At 46.1% G+C, this 8,286-nt stretch overlaps 1 protein-coding gene across 1 annotated transcript in view; it reads right to left on the minus strand.

Annotated features, from left to right (window-relative positions):
- Nucleotides 1–7,506, minus strand: part of ATF7 (activating transcription factor 7) — a 135,322-nt gene extending 127,816 nt beyond the window's left edge. Inside the window, exon 1 of the mRNA XM_049783652.1 lies at nucleotides 7,399–7,506. The gene's annotated coding sequence lies outside the window, so the exon portion shown is untranslated. The remainder of the gene's footprint in view (nucleotides 1–7,398) is intronic.
- Nucleotides 7,507–8,286: the final 780 nt, after the last annotated feature.

An 8,286-nucleotide genomic window follows, 5' to 3' on the forward strand; every position in this document is an offset into this window, starting at 1 on the left:
CAAAGAATGTTCTAAAAGTAGACCTCTAGTAATAAAACAGGGGTACAGGACTAGAAAGATAGCAGAACAATTCAGCTATTTGCCTTGCAGGAAGCTGACCCAGGTTCGATCCCTTGAATCTTATGTGGTCATCTAAGCCTTATAGGAGTGATTCCTGTGTGCAGAGCCAGGAGTTAACCCTGAACATCTAAAGGTGTGGTTCAAAATCAAAAACAAAAAAGATCAGTCATCATAGGGTCCAGGGTGATAATACAAGCAGAGGGTATTTGCCTTATATGCAGTCAACCCAGGTTTGAATCCTGGCTTCCCATATGGTCCCCTAGGCACAGCCAGAATTAATTCCTGAGTATAGACAGGAATAAACTCTAAGCACTGTCAGTTGTGGCCCCCAAACAAAACACAACAAAAAGTATTATTACCCATCAAATATTCTAAATATGCATTTTCACAAAAATACTCAAAATATTGAAATAAAACTTAATGAATATACCTGATCCCCAAAGAGGGCTCTTTAGGGGAAGATAATACTTCAAACTGAAATGCAGGGCTAGAGAGAGTACAGGGAATAAGGTGCCTGTTTTGTATGCAACTAACCCTGCTTCAATACTTACATCCCACACATAAGTTCTCTTGAGCAGCACTAAAAGTGGTCTAGTGTAATTTCCATCCGCCTCCCCCCACAACCACCAAAAAAAGAGGTGAGACACTGGGAGCTTGGAGATAGTATAGCAGTTAGAATACCTAGAACATGCCAGTCCTGTGTTCAATTCCTAGTATCACATAGCCTCCTGAGCATCATCAGGTATAGCCCCGGAGGTTCCCCCAAACTGCCAAGTATGGCCCTCGGGCCCTTAGCACTGTCAGTGTGGCCCATGTACCCCAGCACTGAAGGACCTGGAAAGCCTCGCATTCTCCAACTCTTGCACTGAACTAACACCAGTTGGCCAAGAATTGCTAGTAGGGTACTAGCAATGAGCATTACCCGGAAGCTGGGGAGATATCTCAGGATATGAGATCCTATGGCTTCAAGTTCAATCCCTGGTACCACATGATCTCCTGAGAAGTACCAGGTAGAGTCCTGGAGGTCCCCAGAACCACTGCAAAGGACAACCCCCAAATAATATGCTTAAAATGTATGTTCTATAAAAACAATATATATATATATATATATATTTTGTTTGTTTGTTTGTTTGTTTGTTTTTGGATCACACCAGGCAGCGCTCAGGGGTTACTCATGGCTCAATTCTCAGAAATTGCTCCTGGCAAGCTGGGAAGACCATAGGGGATGCCAGGATTCAAACCACCATCCTTCCATATGCAAGGCAAACGCCTTACCCTCCAAGCTATCTCTCCGGCCCAAAACAATAAATATATTTAAACACTGCACAATTAACTAATAAAACTAAAAAATATTTAGTTTTGACTTTTATAAAGGATGTTGTTTTTTTTTTTTGGTTTTTTTTTTTTTTTTTGGTTTTTGGGCCACACCTGGCGGTGCTCAGGGGTTACTCCTGGCTGTCTGCTCAGAAGTAGCTCCTGGCAGGCACGGGGGACCATATGGGACACCGGGATTCGAACCAACCACCTTTGGTCCTGGATTGGCTGCTTGCAAGGCAAACGCCGCTGTGCTATCTCTCCGGGCTCTATAAAGGATGTTTTTATCTCCCTTTTTGGGTTTGGGGTCATACTCAGTGGTTCTCAGGACTTGTTCCCAGCTATGTGCTCAGGGATCACTTCTGGTGGTACTCTACAGCCTGAACCCAGATTGGCTATGTGAAGGCAAACTTTTCCCCTCTATACTATCTCTTTAGCCCCTAACATGCTTCTAAAAATGACTCTAAAATCATAATTTAGGGGCCAGAGCGACAGTACAATGGGAAGGGTGTTTGCCTTTAATATGGCCACCCAGGTTTGATCCCCAGTGTTCTATAATTGTCCCTAGCCTGCCAGGAGTAATTTCTAAGTGCAGAGATAGAAGTGCCACAGGATGTGGCCCAAAAACCAAACAACAGCAAAAAACAAAACATAGTTTAAAATTTTTCAGAGAGGGACTGGAGTGATAGCACAGCAATAGGATGTTTGCCTTACATACGGCTGACCCAAGTCAGACCTGGGTTCAATCCCTGGAATCCCCTATGGTCCCTCAAGCCTGCCAGGAACGATTTCTGAGTTCAGAGCCAGGAGTAACTCTTGAGCACTGCTGGGTGTGGCCCAAAAACAAACAAACAAAAAATGTTTTTCCAGAAAAACAGTATTTTTAAAATCTTTTATTGGGGAAGGGGGAGATTGTCATATACACAAGTACTCAGGGACTATTCTCAGATCTTTGGAGAGTGAAGGGAGGTAGCTCCTGGCAGTGTTCTAAAGACCTTGTGGTACCATGGGTCTAACTGGGCCTCTTGCATACAAAGCATAAACTCAAGACCTTTGAATTGTTATCCTGGCCTCAGCAAAATTAATGGTTTTCCTTTTATAACGAGTTCGGCATTTGTTTTTCTCAAAAGAACATCTATATCTTAACTTTAGTGCCTTTATCAAGGGATTAAGGGACAATTATAGACAAGCCTGCCAACTGGTCTCAAAAAAAGAGCTGTGTTTATTAGACATCTCAATGCTCCATCTCAAACTTCCTTGCAAGGAGATGGCTCCTCCTTATCTGATGGGGATAGGCTGTATCACTGAATCCCCTCCAACTGCAGCTTAGGAAAACTCAGTCTTGACATGTACAAAACAGTAACTTGGAGCCGAAGAGATAGCATGGAGGTAGGGCATTTGCCTTGCATGCAGAAGGATGGTGGTTCGAATCTTGGCATTCTATATGGTCCCCCGCACCTGTCAGGAGCAATTTCTGAGCATAGAGCCAGGAGTAACCCCTGAGCGCTGCTGGGTATGATCCCAAAACAAAACAGTAACTTGTTAGAACTTCAGAACAGCTGTGTTCAGGCAGAGCCAGGAACTATATTTGAGGTAAAGTAGTAGCTTAAGGGTTGGTTGAGAAACAATCTTCATTTTAAACTAGAAGTAGGGAGAGGAAACCAAACAAGATACAGTAATAGAATGTATACTATAGGGTCGAAGTGACAGCACAGTGATAGGGTATTTGCCTTGCACGCTGCTGAGCCTGGATGGACCCAGGTTCAATCCCTGGCATCCCATATGGTTCTCTGAGCTTGCCAGGAATAATTTCTGAGTGCAGAACCAGGAGTAACTCGAGCACTGCTGGGTGTGGCCCCCAAACAAAACAAAACAAAAATGTATACTATTGTAAAGTTATAGTATAGTCATTAGCACTTAAAAATTCATGACAGGGACGCCAGAGCAATGGCATAGCGGTAGGGCATTTGCCTTGTATGTGGCAAACCTAGGACGGATCCAGGGTTCAATCCTCTGGCATTCATAAAAAAAATAAATTTGGGCCCGGAGAGATAGCACAGTGGTGTTTGCCTTGCAAGCAGCCAATCCAGGACCAAAGGTGGTTGGTTCGAATCCCGGTGTCCCATATGGTCCCCCATGCCTGCCAGGAGCTATTTCTGAGCAGACAGCCAGGAGTAACTCCTGAGCATCGCTGGGTGTGGCCCAAAAACAAAAAAATTTTTTTTCATGACAAAAAATGTTTAAAATTGGGACTAGATAGTACAGAGATAGTACTGGTACTTGCTTTACACATGTCCAACCTGCGTTTGATCCCTGGCATCCCACAGAGCCAGGAGTAAGCCCTGAGTACAGGCCAGATATGGCCAAAAAAAAAACCCACAAAAGTTTAAAACTTACAACATATAGGACTGGAAAAATAATACAGAGGATAAGGCACTTGCCTTGCATGTGGCTGACTGAGTTAAATCTCCATCATCCCATTAAGGTTCTTTGAGGCTGGTAGAAGAGAAGAGTTGGGGCCAAAGTGATAGTATAGAACATAAGGAGCTTGCCTTGCAGTCGACTTGGATTTAATATCTGGCACCTCATATAGTATATCTTCACACTGAGCAACGTCAAGAATTATTCTTTTTTTTGGGGGGGGGCCACACCCGGCGGTGTTCAGGGGTTACTCCTGGCACAGGGGTCTTCAAACTATGGCCCACGGGCCACATATTGTATTTGTTCCCGTTTTGTTTCTTCACTTCAAAGTAAGATATATGCAGTGTGCATAGGAATTTGTTCATAGTTTTTATTTTCACTATAATCCGGTCCTTCAATGGTCTGAGGGACAGTGAACTGGCCCCTGTTTAAAAAGTTTGAGGACCACTGCTCCTGACTGTCTGCTCAGAAATAGCTCCTGGCAGGCACCGGGGACCATATGGGACACTGGGATTCGAACCAACCACCTTAGGTCCTGGATTGGCTGCTTGCAAGGCAAACGCTGCTGTGCTATCTCTCCGGGCCCAAGAATGATTCTTGAGGGACCAGAGGGATAGCACAACAGTAGGGTCTTGCACTTGGTCAACCCAGGACAGTCTTGGGTTCAAACTCCAGCATCCCATATGGTTCCTTGAGCTTGCCAGGAGCATTTCTGAGCGCAGAGTCAGGAGTAATCCCTGAGCACTGCCAGGTGTGGCCCCAAAACCAAAATAAAGGAATAAGTAAATAAATAAATGGTTTTTAATTTAAAAAAATGGTTCTTGAGTGTAGAGCCAGGAATAAGCCCTGAGCACCACCAGGTGTACTCCCCCCCCCCAAAAAAAATTAAGAATTAAAATTAAGCCCTAAGCACAGCCAGGTGTAGTCCAAAAAAGAGAAACGAAAAAAATCACAATATTGAGGGGCCAAGTAAATAGGACAGTGAGCAAGGTGTTTATTTTGCAGTCAACAAAGGTCTGATCTTTAGTACCACATACAGTCCCCTGGGACTATCATGAGTGATCCCTGAACACATCCCAACACCTCCCCTCCAATTATAATATTGAAATCACCACAGAATGAAAACTTTGATCCACAGGTTGTTGTTATTGGGTTTTTGTTTTTGGTTATTTTTTGCGGGGGAGGCATACCCAGCTTTGCTTCTGGCTTACTTTTGGTTTTGTGCTCAAGGATCACTCCTGGCTGTGCTCAGGGGATCATATGGGATCCCAGGGATTCAACCCTGGTCAACTGTGTGCCAGGCAACTGCACCATCTCTCCAAGCCTTGATCCACAAATTTAAAGATGAGCAGAGCTATGCTCTAGCTTTCTACTAGGTGTTAACACTAACAAATAAAATAAAATAAAATCTTGCATTTAATAGCAGACAGGTCAAAGCTATGACAAATTATAAGATGGACAAATACAATAATGGACTTTACTCTCTTACTAGACATTTATTGTGCTGTGAAAAATATCTAATGATTTAATAGAAATGCTTTGAACTTAAAATACCAGAACCCAATTAATTCAGTCTTCAATGCTAAAGTTCAATAATTAAGTGGTCTCAATGTGCTACAGGTGCAGCTTCCTGGAAGTTTCCTGTAAGGAAACTTCCAAATAGTTGCTAAAACTCAAAAGTTAATCCAAAGTAACAACCCTGATTTCTCACCATATAACAGCTTTAGTTTTTTGGGTTTTTTTAGACATTATCTTACTTCTAAAAGGAAGAGAAGGAACACAAAAGACAAGTCTCTGCAACAGCAAATAAGTTATCAATTGGCTGTTTTTAGTTCAATCTTAATATACAACTCTCAAACAAAGGGCAAAGGCTTGTTCCTTTTCTGTACAGAATTAAGAACAAACTGGTAAGACTACTTAGCTGCCAAACTTTGCTTTTAACGTCTTTTCTTACAGACATGTTATATTTCGCAATAGTGTCCACTTACCTTATAGCCTCCATGTTTAAGTACAAATTGTCTTTGATTTCCACAACCCTTGCTCTAATATATTATGACACATCTTTAGCTTCCCAGTCTGAACAGGAAGGAATTTTTTTCCACTTTTCTGAAATGCGTGTCTATTTTACTGACAGCATTTAACAAAAATCAAATAAAATTAACTGCAACCATCCAGTTAACAACTCTTCAAAAAAAAATAAAATAAAATGAGTGGGCAAGACATGTAACAGAAACTTGGGTTTCACATTTATTTCAGCTCTTTGAATGCCTTTGAAGACGAAAGTTGCTACCAAATAGTACTTACAATTCAGCAAAGATTTTAGACATCAGAGCCCAGTGAACTTGACAAGAAAACTCCTCACACCACCACAAACCTACAGGTATTCTAGCACAACCCTCAGAGATACGCAAACACCCACTGTTGGGTGGAAAACAAACTTTCAAAGTTAGCAAAGTTGCAACGCGGGAGTCTGGGAAGGAGGAGTCCTGGGTAGTAAACACCCGAGTCTTGAGCGGAGAACATAACAAGCAATTCAGGGCAACATACAACTCCCTTTGGGGCTCCCCACTTAGATCGAGTCCCAGGCCCCCATCCCCAAAGAAGTGAAGTGTGGGAAGAGAGGAAGAAAACAGAAAAAAACAAGAGTGGGAAGGCTGAGAAAATATCCTGATGTTCTCCTTCTAGACTCCGACCCCCGCATTCTGGCCAACTTGGTCACTGGCCCGGGTGCCATATCCTCTTCCCAAAGCCCTTAAAGCAGGATTCCAAGCTGCTTCGGATACTTGGCCTACAGACCTGGATCACTGAACCCCCTTTGGGAGCTGAACCTGAAAAACCAATCTCCCTAACTCCTCCACCTTCCAACAAGGAATGTCTTGGGGGGAGTTCCTAACCCCAGCTCCATGCAATCTTCCTCAAGTAGTTAGTGAATTTTTCTCCAAATCCATACTTTCTCTCTGGCATCATGGGCCTGAGAGTCTGGACAGAACTCCAAGAACCATGACGCTTGCCATGCCAAGGATTTACACCCCCAACCCCATTTCCAGCCAAACCCAGTGCCACGATTTCATCTCCTCCTGGCCTCTTCCTTGCAAAGTCCCTCTACTTTGGGAGCAGCCCCCAACAGTTTTGGCACCCCCTCCCTTGCTCCCATTCCATTCCAACACACTCCAATGGCTTGCATTCCCCCAGGATTCCAACTCCCCTTTCCATGCCACGCCCTGTGCACCCCCCCTCTCCGGGGCAACTTACCCCAAGTGCTCCCACACACTTCAACCTCAGGCCCCGCCTTTCTGCAAAGGAAGGAGGCGGGAGGGAGGGAGGGAGAAGAGAGGAGAGGGGCGGGCCCTGCGCGGAGGCAAAGGCGCTCTCCTATTGGCGGCCCGCGTTGCCCATCACAGCCCCACGCTCTCTCATTGGCCTGCGGGAGTCCAAGCCCCACCCCCTTCTTCCTCAGTCCGGGCCCAGCCACCGCCTCAGCGCCCCCGTCCAACACGGACTCGGGAGGGGGAGACCCTTGGCCTGGGGACGCGGGGACCGGCTAGAGTGGAAGGGGAGACTCCCGCCGGGTCATGGACTTAGTTTCCTGTGAACAGGACTCACCCGCTGGTAGCTCCGTCGCCTCCCGCCCGCCCGCGCTCGATCCCACAAGCTGTCTCCAGCTCCTTCTTTTCCCCCCCTCCGCGGAGCCGAGACTTTCCTCTCGTCCGGCCGGGCGCTTCCACCTCTCGCGAGACTTGGGGGCGGGCTGGGGGGTGAGGAAGGGCGAGATCTTCGGGCCGGCGTTGGACAGGGGCCGAGGGGCGGGGCTCCGGGAAAGCGAGGAGAAGCGGCCGGCCGGCCAGACCCAGACGTTCAACCAGGGGGCCGGGCCAGGGGCCTCCTGTGGCCGTCGGGTCGGGTCACGCGTGTTCGTCTGCGGGGACGTAGGAGGAAAAGGAAGGGAAGAGCCTGTGTTTGTTAGGATTCCCCAAAGGTGAAGGAAGTGATGAGAGAAGATGAGCCCTTTGCAACCAGGACAGGTTGCTGGAGAAAGTGACAGTTAGACTTCAATAAAGTTACTTTTTTAGAAAGGGTTTGGGGGTCACACCCGGCAGCGATCAGGGGTTACTCCTGGCTCTGTGCTCAGAAATCACTCCTGGTAGGCATTGGTGGACATATGGGATGTCGGGATTCGAACCACCGTCCTTATGCATGCAAGGCAAACGCCCTACCTCCATGTTATCTCTCCGGCCCTAATAAAGTTACTTTTTTAAAATCTGGAATTGGGACGGGAAACCGTGAAAGATGCACAGGTTTGGGGGTGCGGCGATGGGGAGACTCAGGATTCTAAACAAGTGTACTTTACGGCTTTCTTCTTGTGCTGTAGCATCACTGGGATGATAATCTCTCCTCTTGGGGACAAGGGGCAGGAGGGGAAAGTTGAGATGCACAAAGGGGGACAGAGGAGGAATGGGGACAGTAAGAGTTGCTCAACAGGACTTGACAACT

Source organism: Suncus etruscus, chromosome 11 (assembly GCF_024139225.1).
Source record: "Suncus etruscus isolate mSunEtr1 chromosome 11, mSunEtr1.pri.cur, whole genome shotgun sequence".
NCBI classification, from domain to species: Eukaryota; Metazoa; Chordata; class Mammalia; order Eulipotyphla; family Soricidae; genus Suncus; species Suncus etruscus.